The 22,306-nt window shown below is 38.4% G+C and overlaps 1 long non-coding RNA gene across 1 annotated transcript; it reads right to left on the reverse strand.

Moving 5' to 3' along the window:
- Positions 1 to 1,418: 1,418 nt before the first annotated feature.
- On the reverse strand, positions 1,419 to 20,461 carry LOC307183522. The gene is made up of 3 exons (XR_013827506.1): positions 20,340 to 20,461; positions 15,658 to 15,733; positions 1,419 to 1,513 (listed from the first exon to the last, which is right to left on the reverse strand). It is a non-coding gene; the product is annotated as an uncharacterized lncRNA (long non-coding RNA).
- Positions 20,462 to 22,306: the final 1,845 nt, after the last annotated feature.

Below are 22,306 nucleotides of genomic sequence, written 5' to 3' on the forward strand. Positions count from 1 at the left end.
CTCCCTGGAATCAACAAGATTTGAGTAATGAGTCAATCAGAAGGTGAATTGCTAGAAACCTAACCACATACTAGAAAAGGTAAAAATAAATAAACATATAAAGAGTAACAGCACTGACAGTGCCCACCCAAATTCTTTAATGCCCAAGGACTTGACTCAATCTATCAGTGTATTATGTGTGTATTTCAGATATGGATGCTGTATGCTAATTTACCAGATGCCATCAAACCTCATTGAATTCCTAATTCTTTCTGTTCCAGTGACTTAGTAATCACAGCAATTTTGTAATTACAATGTGGCTTCTTAGGACATGGCTACAGAGAATGAAAGTATTGACCACAGGTTATGAGTGTTCAGGACCTTAGCCAGTTTGCTTCTTATTGTGAATGAAATCAATTGATGTTCTCATTTTATGTATCAACATGTATGAATTTTGTTAACATAAGCCCAGCATGAGAAACAGAGTCACTCTCATTACTCCTGAAATTCAGGTTTCTGAACCTGTAAGAGTGAGAGTAAGACTAAGCAGTGCAGTGAATGCATCCTGGCAGAGGCACCCTGGCGTCTCCTCTAGACAACCAACAGACCTGACTTGATCAGTGACACTCTGATCCTGGCACTCTTCCTTGAAAACCTGGCTTGTAGAGGATCAAAGTGAGAGAATGGGCAGAAAAAGAGAGTACAGTCCAAGTAGTCTGAGACTACAAGTAATGTCATCCATCAGCAGGAGGGATGCAGAAGGCAGATCCTAAGACAAGGTCTGGCATAGGGGAAAGAAAGCAGACTCTGAGTGGCCTTATCATTACTCAGTTGCTCTAAGCCTGCTCTATCCCTTACCTACAAAATAAGAATAATAACACCTAATTCACAGGGTTCGTTTCTTTTGGGGAGGAAGAAGGGAATTAAATGAATCTCAGAGCCTGACATAGGTGCTTGATATATAGTTTACTTTTTCCCCTTATCGTAATTTTATTCACATATATTGATAATAGAGCAGCCCGCCCCAGTCTTATAGAGAATTTGAAAACAGGCAGCTCTAGTTTCCATATAGTCCTTTTCTGACAAAGTGCCTGTTTTCTCATAATGTTCTCCTTCCACCATGAATGGTGGAAAGCAAAACAGATATAGTAATTTGTTCTAAGGTATTGGATCTTCTTTTGTTGTTAATTAGCATTTCATAGAATTGAAGGCCCTGTGAAATCTTTTTGTCCAACCTATTACTCAGCTTGATACTCAGACTTAATCCATTGATAGTATAGTTGATTCACTATTTTACAGTCACTTTAAAATTGTCAGCTGGAAGAGAGCAATGTTTAACCCCAGACAATGAATGACTGCTTTGGAAATCCAAGCATTTAGGAAAGGACACATCAACCTAGAGGTGCCACTCTTAAAGCAAACTTCCACACAGCACTTATCCAGTTTTCCCATAGATTCTCAGGAATACAAACACTGCTAGAGGTAGCAAACGGCTTCTGTTCTTGTGCTAGTCTTTGGTTTTATCAGCCTTTTCCTAAGGAAAAAGAAAAGTGTACTTTAATTCTATATCACTTAATTTTGGACATGTGTTTCCCAGTTTTAGCTGTGTTTATGATAGATCATTTTATTGATATTATATCTTGTTTCTATTACACTGTATCAACTTCACATATAAGGGAAGTGGCATAACAGGTCATAATTTATCGAGAAAAATAGTAAGAGAAAATGTCAAATAAGAGCAGTAAGTATGTGATGACTCTCCTGTATACAGCACAAGTAACTGGAGGAAATCAGTTTTAAAGTTATAATTTAATTTAAGTAACAGTCTAGTGACTCTAGCCAGAGGAAATTTAAAAAACAGGTTGTAGCAATAGTGAATACAAATTCAAAAAAGGACTGGCTCCTAAAATTTCTACAAAGAACTATGAGTCAAGCCTTAAGGAACTTCTATATTAAGGTACCAGTTATGAAACCATGCCATGTCTCCATATAGCAGGGTGAACTCTCTCTAACATGGCTTAGCTGGGGAAAGAGATGCTTTATTTCATAACAATAATTAGCATTAGTGGAATGCGTACTGTGTGCCTGGCACTTGCCTAAGCTCTTTATTGCATCAACTCATGTACTACACAATAGTCCAATGAGGAAGATACTACTATTTCTCCTTTTTACCACTGTGAATACAAAGGCACAGAATATTAAGTGCCATGCCCAAGTATAGTCATCTTGGAAATGGCAAAGCTAAAACTTTAATCCAAGCAGTTTGACTTACAGCTGAATTCCTAACCAAGTAACTATACTGCTTTTCTTTTATAATTTTTTAAAATACATCTACTTATTTATTTATTTGACTGTGTTGGGTCTTCATTGCTGCACGTGGGCTTTCTCTAGTTACAGCGAGCAGGGGCTACGCTTCGTTGCGGTGGCTTCTCTTGTTGCAGAGCACAGGCTCTAGGTGCGCGGGCTTCGGTAGCTGTGGCTCAGTAGTTGTGGCTCGCAGGCTACAGAGCACAGGGTCAATAGCTGTGGCACATGGGCCCAGCTGCTCTGTGGCATGTGGGATCTTCCCAGACCGGGGCTTGAACCCGCGTCCCCGGCATTGGCAGGTGGATTCTCAATCACTGCGCCACCAGGGAAGTCCCTACTGATTTTCTTTTAAATGCAAGTATTCTTGCTATCATGCCACATATGTGTTTCGGGGTGGGGAGAACATGCTTTCTGTAAAATCACATGGTGAAAATAACATTGGCTCTGGAAAAAAAAGAGTTGGAGCAGATCCCTGAAAGCCTACTATATCCAGAGAACTAACAAAAACAATATCAATCCTAATAAAAACATAAGTGCATCTAAAATATGTTTGGCATTGGCTTCCAGTATCACAGTTAATTCTTTCCAACTTGAATTCTGGCAGTTGTACATTTTCCTTTGCTATGTACTTCTCGGAGGGCATTTGCTTCCAGTACAGAAATGTTCATCAACATCAATAATCTCCAGACCATAGCCTCTTTTGTTAATCATTGTTTAATAAGGGAGGAAATGTCAGCACCATCCCCTTCACATGCACTTGCATTTCACTGTAGCTTAACACGGTGGAGTACAAGCACGGCTTGCACTAAAAGAAGACACTTTTGTAGAGTTTTAGGTCTTTTCATAAAGGATTTATACGTTGATAAGGCATTTAATTATGACAGTCCACCTCAATCACTTAAAAAAAATTAACTCCCTGAGAAAAATCATGTGTGAATCAACACCCTTCACATTATACCAACATCACTCCCCTATTTGCCAATCACCTAAGAAGTAATCAGTGTTAAAGAAACTCAGATCATAGAATAGACACGATTGTTAACTAGTTGTGATTAATCGATTATTCTACATATAAAAATGGTTGAAGTATAGTCACATTTACTCACAATTAAAACTATCCTGATTATAATGTCCTTCATTTTTTTTTTCAACAAATATCTTTGAACATCTACCCTGTATGACACACTTTACAGAAGGCTAAAGATGTAATAGGGCACAAGATGGCCCTGAACTCTCTCATCATGGAGACCAGAATATCTTTTCGGTTTTTCAGAAGATGTGTACGAATCCTGCTGTGACTTTAAGCTATCATGATTTTATCAGGGAATTGTCAGTTGTGGACTGTTGTACTAATGGATGAACTAACTTTTCATATTCTGGATTTTGCTCTCAGTCAATGACAAACCTCCCACAGCATACATCTACATACAACTAAAAACACAGAAAGCAGATGAGCTCAATCCAAATATGCATTCTTCAACCCAATGATTGTGTTGTTTTAATATTATAGTGAACTGCCTCATCCACCTGACATAATCTGCAAACATGGTATTCTGAGTAATTTAATTGTCCCAGAAACTGAAACACATTCCAATTTTGGAAAGCCTATTTTTAAAGGAAAGAGTCCTTTATGTGATAAAGGACTGCTTGATGTGATAATATACTGCTTGATTTCTTAAATAAAATGCAATGCCCAAAATGTAACCCTGCTTAGATCAAATTGAAGCATCTAAGTCTATGAATGCCATTCCCAATCTCCTCACTACCCCAGCCTCTTCAAGCTGACTTCAGACACTGGGCATGCTCATTATAATAGTGTATAGCACAACTGTCACTTGCAATGGTGATCTCACCCCTGGGCCTGTTCAGATCCTTCAACACATTGACACCAAGATGGCATTAGACAGGCTCAAGAGATTTAGTGGGTCAAGTCATGTACAAACGGCAAAGGAGGAGGGATCAGAAATAGGTGGGAAGAGCTTTCAGGTAGCCATGAACATCTGATACTTTGTGAAAGGAGATACAGAAGAAAGGATTGAGTAGGAAGAGCCTCATACCACAGCACAGTACTGAGGAAGTCTCAGCCAGGCTGAAGGGGAGTCCCTACCTATTAGAAGAGTCCAAAATTGGAGAAGAATAGCCCCTACTCTAGTACCTCTGCCAGGCTCAGCCACTGGCTGGTAGCAGCCTAGGGGAACAATGGCCTCAGCATGCTGACTGTCAGTCAACTATGCTCCCCATAGCAGGCCCTCGTGAGCAGTGCACATCTATCACCACCACATCAACTAAATGTTCGCAAGAACTGACTATTCCTTCCTTGGGCTTAATAAGAACAAACAGCAGGACAGATGGGACACCCATCACTTAGAAAAGGTATGTCTAATTCCACTTTTGGGGAAGTAGGAGGAGCTGGCATTTGGCTAAGGTTTCAGTAACTCTGTCCATTGACAGAGACAGTGTAGCCAGCCCCGCTGTGGGGGAAAGCATCCGTGAGGCAGCCAGGAGACACCACTACTAATTTCTACCTGCCCTTATTGGAAGGTGTCATTGCTCAGAAAGTCAACCACGACATATACATGCATTCATCAGTCAGATAAAGTCATTTACTGGCACCAATTACATTCTTATATTATTGCCATGAAAAAAAAATGAAGAGAGCTGCTGAAATCAACTTTGAATAACACTGATATTTAAAAGATGGACAGCAGTTATCTCACCTTATGTCCCTTCCTCATGGTAACTCCCAATACTATCCTCCCACCTCCACATCGTCCCTCCCGACATCATCGTATATGCTGTCAGATTTTATGTGTAAAACAGAACTTGTCATCTCCTATCTGCCCATAGGCAAACTTATTGCCATCATATCATTTCAAATAATTATTTTATAAATAACCTGGTCCCTCAAACTAGAAAATTTTCAATGGACTTCTCTTCTATCAGCCCTCATAATTGTTTAGTCACCAGAATCCTCTGAGCATTCTGTAAGTTAGCACCTGGAAAAATGCCTAACACAATGCCTGGCACATAGACAAATAGTACATCTCAGTTGATCCTAAGTAAGAGAGATATAAGTTAATATTAAGTAAGTGTATTAATAATTATTTTTGTAATAGAACATTTTTCTAATTTAATCAATTGAGAGCTTACAAGTTACAGAGTTAGTGCCAGATCACTAGAGAACTTTCCCTGACTTTTTAGATTAGACCTTAAGCCAAGATGAACTATAAAATAACTTGTGACCTTTGTGCCACTGAAGCACATTGACTCTATGGTGCAAAGCCTTGTAAAACTCCTTCTATCAGCAATTGCTATACAAAACCCCCTAATTCTTTGGCAATATTTAGAACTTCTGAGTGTATTATATCTTCAAAGAAATTGTCAGGGAAGGAAAAGCAGAGAGTTACAGCAATGTTTTGGATAATCAAATTATTGAAATATGTTGGAATCTAAGGTCCAAGTGCCCCTTGAGAACCAAATAATATAATTCAGACCTCTATCCACACCCTGTGAAGGGCTGTCTCAAATTTTCTTCATATTTTCAGGAAATATATGTTTTCATGGATAACTCCATGTTGCATCACCCTAAATATGGAACTTAGTCCTTTCCTTGATTTACACACACACACACAAAACCAAAACATCAACAGACATACTGTGGTAGGTGACTTCTAAGTTGGCCCACAATGACCTCTTGTATAATCCCCTTCCCTTGAGTGTAAGCTGAACCTAGTGACTTGCTATCGACTGAACAGAAAACTGAAAACATAATGGGATGTGACTTCTATGTGTAAGTAACAAAAACTGTGGTTTTCATCTTTTTGGTAGACTCACTCTATTGTCTTCTGGACTGCAGACTTCGATGAAGCAAGCTGCCATACTGGAGAGAACCAGCTGGCAAGGAATGGATGTCCTAAGTCCAACAGCTTGAAAGAAGCCTTCAGATGAGACCTTAGTCCTGGCCAATACTTTAATTGCAACCTTGTGATAGATCCTGAACTAAAGGACCCATTTAAACGATGCTCAGATTTCTGAACCACAGAAACTATGAGATAATCAATGTATATTTTTTAAGATGCTAATGTTTATGGTGATTTTTTATACAAAAATAGATAACTAGTACCCATAAAACATAAACTCAAATACACATTTGCCATTTGAATTCAGAGTACTTTTCTGGAGACTGAGGAAGGCTAAGCATGAGTTTATATCAAGGGCATGTAAAAAAATTGCAAATTGAGTGTTAGAAATTGTAATCACTCCTTCAGCAGCCCACAATGAGGGTTTTATTTTTCTGTTGCTATTGATATTTTGTTTTTATTCATCTATCCGGCAGCTATTCCTTCACTCTTTTCCATTTCTCTTTCTTACCTCTTCACTCTCAGATTTAATTTCAGCTCTTTTCACCTCCTACTATCAGTTTACCACTGGGCTCTTTTTTTATTTTTCTTTAATATACAAGCAAATCAGGAGCTCTGCTACAAAAGGGCATTTCAGAAACAGGATCTACCTTTTTTATTGTTCATTTATTTATTCAACAATCATCTATTAAATTCCTACTAACTGCCAGACAGTATTCTCTGCACCAGGTAAACGGTAGTAAGTTAACAAGACCTGGTTCATGTTCACAAGGAGCTTATGGTCAAGTTGATACGACAAACATTAAACAGACAAATGAATATATAAACGAATAATTACGAATTATAAAAGTGCTTGGAAGGTAATAAGCATGTTGTTTGTCAAAGCATGAAGGGGAGAGATCTGCTGAGTTTTTTTTTAATATATATCATTTAAAATCTCTACCTTTTAATGTAACATTTAAGTTGAGATTTGACAAGTGATAAGGAGTGAGGGAGGGACATCTTGTACAGAAGCTCTGCAGGGGAAAGACTGTGTATAGATGCTCTGAGGTAGGACAGAGCTTGAGGTATTCTAGCAACTAAAAGGTGGACAATTAGCTGGAGCAACAGTGAGAAAAAGAAAATGGTTCAAAATGAGGCTAGAGAAGTAAGCAGAAGTCAACATAGCCAGGCTCCTGTAACTCATGGTATGGAGACTGCATACAATCCTATGTACAATGGGAAGCCATTGAAGAACGTAAGGGGAGTAAGGCAAGATTAGATTTACCTTTTCAAAGAATCACTCTGGATGCTGCGTATAGAATGGTTTGGAAAGAGATGTAAAAGGGAGGCATATGGACCAGTTGTTAAGGAACAACTTAAAAAAACAACAGAGAGAAGCTGGTGTAATAAATAAAAAAGTGGAATTGGGAAGAGACAGACAAATTCAAAGATTCTGTAGAATCAACTGGTTTGGTGAAGAAAGCAAAAGTATCAAAGATAACTCAGATTTCTAAACAACCCTGAAGGCAGTTGCGATTGTACAGAGCATGTTCTTTTTTCTTTGATAGACAGGGACATGGAGTTCTTTGAAAGAAAAGGTAAAGTTCCCAGTGGCACCCCCATATTGCTATGTGGTGTTGTCCCAAACCCTTCCATTAAAATACTGGGTTTCAAATTGCATCAAATACTATGGTGACACATCACTGCTGTTCTTTGTTCCTATTTTACATAGATGGTAAAAATTTTGGCTTTAATCATTTACATTGTATCTTGTTGTTCCCTCATGTCCAGTGAGGCAACATGACATAATTTGTCAAGAAAAGAGAATCACAAAAAGGGTCAGGTACCACATATGCTCCTAAGAGAGCTTTTGCCCAGCGCATCGCACAGCTGTCATGTGGTACTTTTTATGTGCTAAACAGTTGACTAACGTCACTGCTGAATATCCAGAAACCTTTTTTCAGGGCAGGTAAATCTGACATTCCCTACTTATAGAAGAAGAGAGATAAAGAGGTTAAATGACATACTTCCAAAGAGAAGAAAGAAGCAAGCTCATATCTAGGGAAAGCCCTCAGAGCATCTTCATCTTAATTATACGTTCAGTATTTTCAGAGGAAATTAAATATCATTAATGGATGCCTGTGAAGTGGCTGAAATTCAGGGAGGGATTTTGAAAGAGTGGGACAGAAAGATGCTGAGGGGGATCTCTCCCTATTCAGCAGTAACTGTTCACCAGGCCTTGTGCCGTGCTGCCTTGGTTCTTATTAGCCAACTGTAAGATCTTTCAGGTAAAAGTAGAATAGAATTGTACCAGCTTCATGGAAATAGATGATGCTCTACTTATTAATCAAGAGGAAAGAGAAAAATCATTTTACTGACAAAGCAGTATTAACTCCATGGATGCTTTGAAAGTAGAGCTATAAAGAAATTTCATTGCTGCAATGAGAAAGCTGGAGTATAAAGGAACATGTAAAAGCGTGTGTAGGAAATCTGACATCAGAGTTCATCCATGCTGAAATACAGAGAAAAGCCTGCTTTTTACTCCTGTATCTGAGTGAACTCTTATTCTAACTTCAGTGTGTATTAGAATTACCTGGAGTGCTTATTAAATATGCTTATTCCACCGTGTTATGCCCAGAGATTCTGTGCTGGTAGGTCAGGTCTGGGTCAAGATTCAAGAATCTGGGTTTAACAGAAACTCCCTGGGGGATTTCAGTATAGGCAGAAATGCTAGGATGCTGTCCACCATAAGCTCAAGTATGCAGCCCAAAGACTGCAGCTGCCTGCCTAGGTGATGCCAGCCCTCCTTCCTTCCATCAGCCGTGTCCTCCTTGAGTGCATCTGGGTGGATGAGTTCCAAGTCTCACGTGTAATATTGATATTTTAAATCGTCGTCCATGTTACCTCCCTTGTAAAGCATTTCCTGAGTTCCCCCAAGCTAAATGAGCTCCTTCGTACTTCCAAAGCTCCTTTTTAAAGACTTTTATTATAGCATTTATTAAATACTATTATAATTATCTTCTTTGTGAGTCATTCCCCTATCAAAATGGGAGCAACTTGAATATGGCTTGTTTATTTTTTATCTCTGGGACTGGATGCACTTCTTGGCACACAGCACGTACTGAATGAAATTTTTTTGAGTGAAAGAATGAAAGTATAAAAAGAATGAAAGAATGAAATTATAGCACATGAGGTTTGGTTACTGCTTCAAGTCACATAGGCACCTAGCCAGTTAACAGCTAGCTGAAAGGTTGTCTTAGGCTGCTAGGGCTTCCATAACAAAATACCATAGACTGGCTGCTTAAACAACAGACATTTATTTCTCATTGTTCTGGAGGCTGAGACGTCGGAGATCGAGGTGCCTGAAAGGTAAGTGTTATTCTGAGGTCTCTGCTCTTGGCGTCTAGGCTGCTGCCATCTCACTGTGTGCTCACATGATCTCTTCTTTGTTTCGTGCAGAGAAAGTGAGAAAGCAAATCCTCTGGTGTCTCTCCTCATAAAGGAACTAATCCCATCATGAAGGCCCAACCTTCATGACCTCATGTAAGCCTAATTACTCCCTTATCACCCCATCTCCAAATACCATTATATTGGGGGTTAGAGCTTTAACATATGAATTTTAGGAGGACACAAACATGCAGTCTACAACAAAGGGCAATAAACTCATCATCTGAAGCTCACCATCTAGCTCGAGCTCTTCCCTTAGTGTGAAACCACTTGGACTCCCAGATTCTGCATCATAAAACAAGGAGTTACTTTCCCCATTACAGTTATTATTGACAAAGTATACTGAAAGGGCTCTGAAAATGGTAAAGTATTATACACAGTGTGGTTAATATAAGGTGCTTTTAATTCGGAGGTTGCTGCAGTCTGTAAAGAATATCTAAATTGCTACCAGCACCGCACAGAAACTCAGCAGGACTGGTGATCAGTAAAGCTTGCATTTTCTCTCTTTGGCTGCTTAGAAATTTTTGCCACAGTGTAATTTTTATTAATTTATTTGATTAATTTGATAAACATAATTTAATCTGTACAAATAATTGTCATTAGTTTTGTTTGTAGGCAAACTCTTTAATGAGAATGCTGAGGGAAATTTCGTGCGTTGCATTAATTTTATTTGTATTTTTTGGCAGTCACAACACATGGCTCGTTCCTTATGGTGGGGCTTATACTGGACTAAAACCCCATCCATCACTCCAGTGTATGCCAAGAGCCAATCACTCTATTTGCTCTCTGGAAAGAAATTTATGCCGCAGTATCATCCTCAGCCTTCTGCAGGATGGGGGATGACAAAGAGGATATATATTACTGGAACGTGGTAAGAGGGAGGAACAGAGGGAAGGACTGGCTCCTCAGCACCTGCCTGTAAGTCAGGTAAGCAGCCTGTCACCTTGGAAAACACATAGGAAAAAAGGGGGAGAGATCAAATCATTAAGTTGTAATGAGGTCAACTATGGCAGCCACCATATTTGGATGTCTTGGTGGAGTGGAGGGGGCAAGGAAGAAAATTAGGTGGACTTGAGGTGCTCACAGAAATGGCACCATAAGAAAATCTCAGTTACTCAGAACTCGTAAGGTATGACTGGCCTCTGCCTTGAAATGTCAGGGACTTTTTCTCTTGCTTTCTCATGACTTCTGTCATGTATTGCTTGCTTTCTTGGAAGCTTGCATTCTTTTCCTTTGACCACTCTCTGTTATAATTTGTGTATAAAGAAAGAGAAATAATGCTTTGGGAGAATTTACACAAAAGTATTTCCAATTTTATCATCTCAGCACACAATATATCCAGTTAACCCAGCTCTGAAAAAGTTCATGATATAGCATTCTGAACTCAAAGTGACACAGGGAAAGCCAGTACAATGAGTACTCCTGTGTCTAAAGAATAAAGACAATTAAGACCACCGACCCACAGGCCCAGCCCCCTAAAGGTGCCACATGCACAGATGGAAACAAATGCTTCCTGAAGACTTTTTGCTGGCTGCTTAATGTGCTATTTTTAATCCAATGTTATCCCATCATCTATATTTCTGCTTTCTCTCAAACAAACAAAATGGCAGTGACAGGAATGGGGAAGAAACGGAACAGAAGTTTTTTCAAGGCAAGACCTCGGTTAAAATGTTAAGGCAAAAGGCATAATTATAGGTTCAGGATTTTGAACTATTTCCGTAACTTTCACATCTGCGTGAAGCACTGGAAAATCAAGGTACCCTAATTTGGGAAAATCTGTTCTAAATTTAACCTGCCCTTGCTTGTTATTCTGCACCTGAGTTTTTTAGGAATAATTAAAAACTAGAAAACAGACAGCACTATTATCATTACTATTAGAACTACTGCTTTTTAAAAATAATTTCAGAGCTTGTGAGATTATTTCCAAGTCTATCTCCATCCTTTACTTCTCCCTCTAAAATGTGCTCTCATGTCTGCATCTCTTTCAGAGGACTTATCTTCCAGAATGACTGAGAACCACAGTTAAGCCCTGGAGCACTCTAGCAGTCCCTCTGTGCGTCACTCCTCAGTGGCCTCATCCTGACCTCTTCTTCTAGGCTCCGAGGCTCTTGATCTTAGAGACAAATACTCTTCTCTTCAGTTGTTATCTTGCTGAATTCTGTGTCTTTGCAATATTGAAATGTAGAACACTGTATACTTCAGCTTTGTTAAAGAAACAATTATTTGGGGGCTTCCCTGGTGGTGCAGTGGTTGAGAGTCTGCCTGCTAATGCAGGGGACACGGGTTCGAGCCCTGGTCTGGGAGGATCCCACATGCTGCGGAGCAACTACGCCCGTGAGCCACAACTACTGAGCCTGCGCGTCTGGAGCCTGTGCTCCGCAACAAGAGAGGCCGCCATAGTGAGAGGCCCGCGCACCGCGATGAAGAGTGGTCCCCGCTCGCCACAACTAGAGAAAGCCCTCGTACAGAAACGAAGATGCAACACAGCAAAAATAAATAAATTAATAATTTAAAAACAGAAACAATTATTTGGACACGTATTGAAATTGCAGGTTTTATTCAGGGAGCCTATCATGATAGGTAAAGGGGAGGTGTGCAGTAGGGGGGAGAAATTGGGTTCAGCTCCAAGTATAAGGAGGAAAAATGGGAATCTATAGCCAAGGAATAGAGTGGAGGGGGTCAGTGGATAGAAAATTAAGAGGGTAGGGCAATTTTTTGCTAAACTGACCTAACAGGATTCTTGCTGAAGGCAGCCTATGTGATCAGATACAACCTGGGATTTGGTGGAGGATGAAACCCAATCAGGTACAAGGTTGATCAGACATTGTAGGTGAAAAGATTCTGGCTAAACCAACTTGACAGGATTATTCCTAAAACTAGACTCTATAAAGATGGAAACAGAAGCCAAAGGTCCAGTCTAAGTGAGCAGAGGGCTCAAAGAAGCTTAACTAAGGCTTGATCAAGGAGAGCATCTTTATTAGCTTCCAGAACTGAGTAGTTACTTAGTAAAAATGCAGGCAGAGAGGCAAAGAGAACAGATTTTCCATTCTCATGCAGGAGTTTGACTAGTAAGAGGTTTCTCACACCACCATGATGCATCACGATAATGGTATTGGAAGCATCCGGAAAAGTCTCCATGTGCCTTTGCTGACCAGCTGCCACTTAGCTGGGTGATCTATTAGACTCCTGTGAGCTGGTAATATCCTGACCACCACGGCACTGTAAACTAAAGTAAGGGAAGTCATGTTTTTAGTATACTATTTATTTTCTATGAGTTTCTTTATTCTTTAAATCACTCGTTTAACAAAAACTATCTAAAACATCTACTATGTGTCACACATATTTTTACATTCTAGAAAAATAAATATTAATGGCCTACACTTTCAGGAAACGCATAGTGTAATGGGAAAGTAAGACATAAACTGACCTATCCAGTTCAGAGAAAGGTATATACACAGAGGTTATTACAAAGATGTCATGAAAGTACATTTAGAAACTCAGCACAGTGCCTTTTAATAACTACAGATATGAATAGTTTTAACTGGGAAAAATGAAAATGAACTCTGTAGTCTACCTATTACTAACATAGAAGCAAGTTCATCTGTCTTTTAGAATCATATGACGAGTATTCAATAAATACCTTCATTTATTAAAACCCTACTCTTGAACCAGGCATTAAGTTTCTATAAAATTTAACTTTAGGCTATTTGGAAATACCACCCACTTTCTCTAACACAAATGCTTCTGCATCTTTAAATTAGTTTCCTAATACTTCTCTAAGCTGACCATCTACATTCATTCTGTGATCCATTTAATATGTATTGCTCAAGTACTCATGATGTGCCATATTCTGTGTGGAAAAACAGAATGAAAGTGTGAGCAGGAGTTACCCAGAAGGAAGAGTGAGGGGTGAGATGGGTATACCATACACAGTGAAGAGTATACACAAAACCCCAGGAGTAAAATATGCACACTGCTCATCTGAAGAATTGCAAGGATCTCAGTAAAGGGAGCAGAGACTGCCAAAGAGTAAGAGACGAGTCATAAACGGAACCAAGGGCCAGATGATAAAGCATGCATGTTGTAGGTCATGCTAACGACAAAGACAGCAGAAGGTAAGGCCAGAGAATACAGGAATTGCTACCATAAGTAGCCAAGGGGGAAAAATGAACTAGACAAGAAATTGTGGTGATGAAGAGAAGTGAAAGAATTTGAGCGATATTAAGGACATAGAAAAGATATATTGTGGGAATGACTTGATTGGGGGTTGGGGGGGTTGGAAAGCAAGAAGGGAAAATAAAGAAAGAAGCCCTGGTTTCAGGCCTAGATAACAAAATAGATGATAATGGTGCCGTTTTCTGATACAAACCAAAAGAGAAGCCATTTAGGGGAAGGGCAAGGGAAGATTAGGAATTCAGTCAGAGCCATGCTGTGTTTCAAGGCATCATGTGGACATGGTCACCAGAAAACATGAATATTGAGCTCAAGAGTGCACATAAACCTGAATAAAAGAAATCTCCCAATAGGAGTTTTAGGGTAGAAAGAGAATATAGAGCAGAGTTCTTCAAATACTATCTGAAAGTTATACTGCTCAATTATTCAAAATTATACTTTCCAGAAATTTGTAAACCGTGATCCGTATGTAATAACTTCAGTTTTAGTTGCTCATATCCTTTCATTCAAATTTAGATGCTAGACTTGAAACACTGAACAAGATACAATCCTATTAAGCCTGTGTTCTCAAACTCAAGATGAACAGAAATGCTGTAAGAAATGCCTCTTTTGTCATAGAAACTGGAAAGGCCTTCTTCTGTCACTCTCAGATGCAATGCATTAGGGTTTATAGAAACACCCCAGATCCAGATTGGTTGGTGCTATAGACTGAATGTCATTGTCCTCCCAAAATTCGTATGTTGAAATTCAACCCCCAATGTGATAGTATTTGAGGTGAGACTTCGGGGAGGTGATTAAGTCATGAGGGCTTATCCTCATGAATGAGATTAGCACCCTTGTAAGAGACCCCAGAGAAGATCCTCCACCCTTTCTCCATGAGAGGACAGAGCAAGATGGCTGTCTAGGAACCAGGAATTGGGCTCTCACCAGAAACCAAACTGCTGGCACCTTGATCCTAGACTTTCCAGCATCAGAACTGTGAATAATACTCAGTTGTTTATAAGTCACCCCATCTGTGGTATCTTGTTATTGTAGCTGGAACAGATTAAGATGGTTAGGTTAAAACTGCAGCTTCACTACTTACCAGCTAGGTAAGGTGGAAAGTTTCTTAAACTTTCTGTATCACTTTTTCTTTCCTCATAGGGTCTGTTTGGTTTTTTGTTTATTGTTTTTTTTCAAGGGATTGTTATGGAGATTACAAAAGACAACTTGTAATAGTCTCTGGCACACAGTAAATGCAATAAAAGCATCAGTCATTATTGGTGCTACCCGAGTACATTCAGGGGCACACAAGCCAGAAATTAGAACCTTGGTATTGTTTTTCATCTGTTTTTGATTTAAATGGGGGCACTGAGAAAGACTGTGGTTACCTTAGTAAAAGTCAAAGAAAAGCAGTAATCAGACAACATTGTTGATACCTCTGTGTTTACAACTCCCAACATCTTACATCGTTAACATGGTTAACATACAAAGGGTTAACATGTAACCCTTTATATACAACTGTGGGTCCAATGAGAGTTAGTAATAATATAATAGTTCATAATAATAATACTCAAAAAATCTGTTAAATAAATGTAAGAATGAATGGCAGCCTTATAGAACCAGGTATGAAGCCCAGAACAGGCACAGCATCTTCAGCTGATCCAGAATACAAGACTAAGTTCAGAATTGTGGAAATGGGGACTATAAATTCCAGAGACAAGTTCACTAAAAGGAATAAGGTTCAGGCAAAATAGCAGATGAGTAGAGAACAAAATTGTGAAGTCTATACACTGGAGAAAAATATTTGTTTATGGCCCAAGAAGACAACTTAACCTCAATGAATGTCCCACCTGTGACTTAGGAGGCCAAGGCAAAGGGCAAGGAGAAATATACCTTACAAGCAAAAGTACATGAAGGAAAAACTTACTGTGTATCCTTCGCTGACTCTGTATAACTGTTTGCCAGCGGGTGCCAGGCTGGTAGACCATGAATCATAATTGAAACTGAAAAAAATAATTATAAGATTTTGAGCAATTTAAGATTAATTTCACTAATAGTACACCATAAAACATGAAGCATGACAAATGACTCCTGACAAGGGAATAAAGAGAAGAATAAATGCTGCCTTAATCCCTTGATTCAAGCTGGAGTCACGTTCTGTCCATTAAACATGGACACACCACAGTTATCTGTGAAAATCAATGTGACTGCACAACATGAATTTCTAATCATGAGGGCCATGGACACACCTACTCTGTAAAGAGAGCTGCTTTAAACCATGCTGATTCAAAGACAGATGAACTGTATCATTTCAAGCCCTCTTGATTTACTGACTTCTTTCAACACACACTTCTTTTCAACACACAACACACTTCTTTGAGCACTTCCCATTGGTTTGGATGGTGCAAATCTTCTATCCTTGGTTTCTTCTTTGCTCTCTTCTGTAAATAGTGGTGCAGTGTGATTAATTCTGTTCTGAAAGGACCCCTTTAGTCACAGCATAGGTCCAGAATGCGAATATGGCATTGGCTCTGGAAAAGGAACATGCCGTGGTCTGGCATGAGCTACCTATATCATTCAAAATGACTGGCTCATAGTCATGGATGTGGTGGCTCCAATTAACCTGTTCCATAAACACGTTTTAGTGAAGTCAGATCAAAGAGATTAATGGATTTCAATTTGGAAATATTATTTGAAATTGACTGGCCCTGGGATAGATTAGAAATACTGCAATTGACCACAAGCACAGAGTCATGAACTAATTATTAAACTGGCAATGTAATAAAAGAGAAACTATTCCTACATTACATTCCATCATGTATTGAAAGCCGCAGCAGAGGCATAATAGGCTGTGTGTGTACTGAAAAAAAACGAGGGGGCAACGAGATCTTGGTACACATATTTTATAAGAGATTAATGTGCATTATAATCCCACAGTAGTCCCAAGGTGGAATTGACCTGGAAACCATATTTAGATTCTTCTTAGTTATCATGTTTGAAAATGCAATGAATAGCTACACTGGATATTTGTCTCATAAAGGACACTGAATATTCAGGAAGTATGAACGTTAAAATTCAGTTTACTACTGTTCTATCCATGTAAGCATGGAATGGTTACATAGGATTGAATCATCTTGTATCTGCAAAAATCAATATTTATGGGACCTAACAACTGTCATGGTGCATATGAGACTGTCTTAGTGAGCTAGAGTAAATTAAATTGAACAAATATTTCAAGAGACTTAGTCACAGAATCCAAAATCAAGAAAAACCATACTTTAGAGCCCATTGTTAACCTAGAAGAATGACTGTTTCTAATCCTTTCATGCTATGCATGTATTTGTCTAACATTTCTGTTCATCTCTTCACAATGAGCCTTATCCTTACCAGATTTCTATTAGATGTCTGTGTGCTACCCTCAAAGAGAATTCCCTCTGTGATATTCACTTGGCAGCAATAGTCATAAATGAGAGAATTATTCTTATTCGATTTTTATTTGATTTCATAAACTCAATTTTTCCCTTCCCAGTCTTGAAATAATTGCATTATTGAACTCTATCTAACTGAGAATTGTTGGGAAGGTCATGGATGTCTGAGTTTGTGAGCCAACTCATGCTACTTCCAAGTAATTCACTTTGCTGTTTAGTAACTCAGAACTGAAAAAAAACTATATAAAGTCCTGAACCCATACACTATGGAGGGTATTAAAATGTAAAAGTGCTTTACTGTGCCCTCAATAAATTGGAAACTTCAAGTTAGAAGACTGAAGATACCTAAAATGAAGAAATGTCTAAAAAATTAAATAAGTCGGTATTGTGCATTCCACTAAATTTATGCCATTTCTGATGTGATGTGGCTATAAATACAAGAAACTGAAAACACTTTGATAAAATCAAATCACTTCTGCTTTATAAAGCAGAACAAAAAAATAACAATGAAAAGTCAAAGAATAAAAGTGCTACTACACGCTACAGCTAATTGTAATTTAAATAAATTGTTTATAACACTGATCGTTTCTAGTTTTCAAGTTTGTCTAAAGCTGTCATTCTTTTTTTTTATTATTATTTATTTATTTGATTGCATCGGGTCTTAGTTGCAGTGCACAGGCTCTTTGTTGCAGCATGAGGGCTTCTCTCTAGTTGTGGCATACAGGGTACAGAGTGTGCAGGCTCAGTAGTTGAGGCACGCAGGCTCTCTAGTTGTGGCACGTGGGTTCTAGAGCGCGCAGGCTTAGTTGCCCCACGGCACGTGGGATCTTAGTTCCCCGACCAGGGATCAAACCCACATCCCCTGCATTAGAAGGCAGATTCTTAACTACTGGACCACAGGGAAGTCCCTAAAGCTGTCGTTCTTAACATATCTTTTCTGACATACATGTTAGATTCACAGTATGGGGCACTTTCAAGTAAAATCACTTCATATCTACACTGTACTATAATACTGTTATCATTGTCTCCAAGTCATTATCAAAGAAAAAAATTATATCTTGCCTTTAGAAATATACAGGTAGTCAAGTTAAAATGAGATCATTAGGGTGGACCAAAATCCAACAAGACTCATGGGCTTACAAAAAAGAGAAATTTGGGCACAGAGGCAAACATGCACAAATAGAAGACTATGGGCAGGGACACAGAACATCATGTGAAGATGAAGAATTAGAAAGACTCATTGCCAAGCCAAAGAATACCAAAAATTGCCAGTAAACCACAAGAAACCAGGAAGAGACAAGGAAGGATTCTCCTAAAGGTTTCAGAGGGAGCATAGCTCTCTTGACACCTTAATTTCAGACATCTAGTCTTCAAGTCTACTAGATAATAAATATCTATTGTTCTAAGCTCCCAGCTTATGGTACTTTGTTAAAGCAACCCTAGGAAATTTATACACTTTCCATTATAAAGCTACTGTAGTGTCCCTGATGTCATCAATTTCCTGCAAAGAAGTTTCGTTCTTTCAGAGAATTACACCATTTCCCTATAGCAAAATGGTGAGGTGGGAGCAAGGAAAAAAGAGGCAGAAATGTCACAACACCTAAAAATCATATAAAAATGATTAATTAATTTTATATTTAAGTATAATAATAGGATGCTTAAGATACATGAGTTTTGAAAAATCTTGAAAGCTATTATACTTAAAAATTCAAACTTTTAAATATAACAAAAGTTTGAACTTTTATAGGAGGGATGGAGTGGGAGATTGGGGTTAGCAGGTGTATGATATTATATAGAGAATGGATAAACAACAAGTTCCTACTGTATAGCACAGAGAACTATATTCAATAGCTTATGATAAACCATAATGGAAAAGAATATTAAAAGAAGAATGTATATATATGTATAACTGAATCACTTTGCTGTACAGCAGAAATTAACACAACATTGTAAATCAACTATACTTCAATTTAAAAAAACGTTCAAACAGTTCAAATTGTAGAATATTATCACCAAGATATGGTAAGAATTTTAAAGCTTTCACAAGTTTAAGTTGCCAAGACAGAATAAAACTTAGATCACCCATAAGTGAGAGACTATTTTTTTCTCTTTTAGAATCATATCATAAATGTATTAAACAGTAGGAAATTCTAATGAATAGACATGTATACAAAATGTCCTGCAGAAGCCTAACAAAATTGCCTGCATGAACGTTACCACTTTTAACAGACCTCTACCAGTAATTTCATAGAGGAGGAGAATTGACCATTATTATTATTATATTTTAATATTTATTTATTTTTATTTATTTATTTTCTTGGCTGCATCAGGTCTGAGTTGTGGCACGCGGGATCTTTGTTGCAGGGCTCGGGTTTCTCTCTAGTTGTGGCACATGAACTCAGTAGTTGTGGCGCAAGGGCTTAGGTGCCCTGCAGCATGTGGGATCTTAATTCCCCAACCAGGGATCGAACCTGCGTCCCCTGCATTGGAAGGCGGATTCTTTACCACTGGACCACCAGGGAAGTCCCCGACCATTATTTTTTATCCAAATAAATTTTAGATGTTAGCATAACCTTCCTCCAACTTCCTTACAATTTTCATGTTTGTAATAACTATTAGGCTCTTCAAGGAGTCTGCTTGCATGCCAAATGCTAAAAACAAAGCTGGTGTGGGAACTATCATACCAGGATTTAATTCAGGCTATCACAAGTCAAGGTCATGCTTGGTCCGGGCTCCCAGAGGTGCTAACAGGCAACTTTCAATGGATTCAAATTATGGGCCAGATCATTAAACGAGCTGACTGACTCACTCATTCTTGCTATTAATAAAGAATTCATCTTGGAGATTTTCCGCACGGCTGTATGGATAACCTGAATTTATGTGGACCTCAGCAGTTCAAAGCCTGAATTCATTTTCTTGAAACAAGCAGAATCTGAAGTTTATTAGCATGAAAAAAAGTTCTCTTTTCATTAGATTATTCTGAAGTGCTGTCCATTACATAATATGCCACGCATGTGGAACCTTTAGAATAAAAATTGTGATTGCCACTCAATGGGGGAGTATTTCTAAGATGTGACAGATTTTATAACTGTGAAGAAGGAAATACCTGCCTATCTGGGTCTCTTAGTCTTTCATACATGCTCTTTAAATTTAAATTATAGCACATGGAAAACTTCATTACCTGTTTCACTTGCAGATAATTGTTTCTCCTCTTTGAATATGTGTCCTTTTCAGGGTAAGTGCTGTGGACTATACAGAGCTGAGCAAGTGGTAAATGGGATTCCTTTGCTTTCCTGTTGGATGGCCCAAGGCAATTTACCTAGGTTATTACAAATAAGGTAAAAGGAATGTTGACTTACATTTTAACTAAGTTTTAAGTAATTTTTTTACTTGTTTTTAATAAATACAAAGGAGGTTAAGTGATTTAAAGTTTCTCCCTGTCAATTTTTATTTAAAAGACACTGCGGTAATCAATGGCAATAAAATGGAATCAAATAAAAAAGTTTAAAATAAATAATAATAGATCGGTTCATGGTCCTTAAAAGTACTGAAAAATGACTCAGGCATTCATGGTTCTTTTTAATACTCTCATTTACTCATTTTTAATTCATGTATTAAGCAATTATTCATCTGAATATTAGTCATATCTCAGTTAATGTGGGTACAAAGATAATCAGCCTCCATCCTCAAATAATTCATTCTTTAATGGCACAAACATAGAGAAATCATTTAATACCCTGTAGTAAAATGTTAGAAAGTACATTAAAAAATGTATGTTGATGGCGCCAAAGAGCAGGTCTCAGCATCTCCGTGAGAAGATGTCAAGAGAAAAGCATTAACAGAACAAGACGTTGGTTGGCATCTCGAATGGTAAGTAAGGCTTTAACAAAGTAGGCAGAAGTACAGAGGGACACTTCCTTCAAAATGAAACATCATGGCATACAAAATGGAACTTCAAAGAGTTTGACATACTTGAAGCATAGATTGCAGGTACTATGATGGAGGAAGAGAGATTAGCAAGAGAGACATAGGAAACAGGTGAAGTCATGGAAAAATGCATGCAGAAGACAGTGGACCGCCTTTCATTAGCAATATGATGTCATCAAAGGGTTTTTTTCAGGGCCTGTCTAATATAATTTCATTATTAAAAGACAGCTCTGTAAGTTTACATAGTTAGTGGATTGAGAGTTTCTGCATGTCCCCTCTTGCCTAAAATCCCATAAAATGACAAAAAAAGTTATTTTAGCTAAATAAATTTATAAGGCAAAAGGAAAACAAAACAAAAAGTGACACTAGGTTTCCAGAAACAATGTAAGGACAGAGATAGAAAGAAAAATATCAAGAGACCATTCTTTAAAAGTAGGATATTAGTTTGTTAGGACTACCATAACATAAAACAACAAAAATTTAGTTTCTTATAATTCTGGAGGCTGGAAACCAAGATCAAGGTGTCAGCAGGTTTGGTTCTCCTGAGACCTCTCTCCTTGGCTTACAGATGGTCACCTTCCCTCTGTGTCCTCACAAGGCCTCTTCTCTGAGTGCACATCCCTGGTTTCTCTCCCTCTTCTTATAAGGACACCGGTTATACTAGATTACGGCCTACCCTAATGACCTCATTTAACCTTAATTACCTCTCTGAAAGGACCTATCTTCAAATACAGTCACATTCTAAGGTATTGGGGGTTAGATCTTCAACATATGAACTTGGAGGGGAACAATTCAGTCCATAACAGTAGGGTAGTGCAGGGACCACTAAGCCCAGAGCCAGTGGGTATAACAAATAGGGTTAGAGTTTGTCTGGAGGTATATCATCCCTTTCCCTTCTGCAATCAGTTTGCACAGTGCTCTACTAAGCAGCTACAAACAAGTTAAAGAAAGAGAATAGGTGCTAAAATCAAAGAGGCCATGACAGAAGGGCTAGTCTCTCCAAGAGGTATAGGGAAGCACCATTCCCAGAAAGCAAGCTTTTAATGATCAGGCAAATACGAGAATACACATAGCTAAAGACTGAATTAATGCACAAAGATACGAGGCCAATAAGTTCTTCCAGGTATCATTGCAAACAGACAGACATGGAATGAATGAAAGGATAATTATGTGTCATGGTTCAACACCTGTCTAACAGGAGTTCTCGAAAGAACAGGGAAA

The sequence above is a fragment of the Stenella coeruleoalba genome (genome assembly GCF_951394435.1).
Source record: "Stenella coeruleoalba genome assembly, chromosome: 3".
In the NCBI taxonomy this organism is placed as follows: Eukaryota; Metazoa; Chordata; class Mammalia; order Artiodactyla; family Delphinidae; genus Stenella; species Stenella coeruleoalba.